At 43.6% G+C, this 1,297-nt stretch overlaps 1 protein-coding gene across 1 annotated transcript in view; it reads right to left on the bottom strand.

Moving 5' to 3' along the window:
• LOC101863582 overlaps positions 1-1,297 on the bottom strand; it is a 3,670-nt gene that overhangs the window by 651 nt on the left and 1,722 nt on the right. The gene's annotated exons all lie outside the window — the stretch shown is intronic.

Raw genomic sequence — 1,297 nt, forward strand, 5'->3', positions numbered from 1 at the left:
CCTCTCTCTCTCTCTCTCTCTGTTGTTCCTGTCTGTGTATGTGGGAGGTTGGAGGGTGTCACTGGTTGGCCCTACCTATCTTTTCCTCTGCTGTGCCTGTCCATCTATCTGGTCACCCCCCAGGATCCCATGCCCGTTAGTGTGTCGATGGACGATGTGCATCTCTGTGCTCACAGCTGGTCACAGGCTGGCACGTTTGACAGCCGAAACGACATCATGTCATCTCAGAGGAAGCTGGGCTGTTCACGTCACGCTACCGACACCGATACCGTCACGATAACTGTTTCACTATTGAACATTGATATATGCACACAGACAGACAGACAGACGGACACACACACAAACAGACACATACACAGACATACACACACATAAACACGTACACACATACACACGCACATACACACACAAACACAGACACACATTACGTATATAAATTACATGAATAAATACATTGTAAAAATCTTACATATATAATACATGTAATATATTATATAATATATATATATAAAAACAGACATAGACACGTACACACAAACAATGACACATCCACACATAAACCCTCACACAAAAACACACACGTAGACATACACTCCTAATCCACTCACAATCTCCCCCAAAAAGCAACCACCAACTCTCCAATTCCCCCACACCCCCGCAGCGCCTCGCATTTCCCGCCATACTTCATGGACAACTGCCCCAAGACAAAAGCTTTACGTGCAGGGAGGTCAAAAACAGACAGATAATTTACACATAGCTGCCAACTTTTCCACACAAAAAAACACAAAACTCTACCCTCGCGATGGGTCTAGCCACATGGTGCGCATTGATCAAATTTTAATACCTCCCCTTCAAATCCTTCACATAATATACTTTTTAAAATCCAGGAAATTAAAACTATTCAAATAAGACCTGCAGCTGAAGATCTCTCCAATAATCTCGTGGACTTTGTTTTCATTGTTCTTCATTGATCTGGTCTTGAGACGTCTTTATCTTTCTCCACTATCGGCGTAAGTCCAGACGGAGCAATATCAGACCACAGACCTTTCTAAGTGCCCAATACGACAATGGACGCATGGATTCAGGCTGTCAAAGACGTATTAAACCATGGTGGGTTTTTTGACGTACAAGTTGGCAGCTGTGTTCACAGATCCTAGTTAGGATCTTTATGTGGTTTTTGTGTGTTCTGAGACAGTGCGTATCTTTTTCGCTCTCCTGGAGAGACGCCTTGTGCAGTTTATTGTCGGTGGAAGCTGATACTTATTGCCTGCATACACATACAAATAAGCAACCCCCC

The sequence above is a fragment of the Aplysia californica genome, unplaced genomic scaffold (assembly GCF_000002075.1).
Source record: "Aplysia californica isolate F4 #8 unplaced genomic scaffold, AplCal3.0 scaffold00156, whole genome shotgun sequence".
Taxonomy (NCBI): Eukaryota; Metazoa; Mollusca; class Gastropoda; order Aplysiida; family Aplysiidae; genus Aplysia; species Aplysia californica.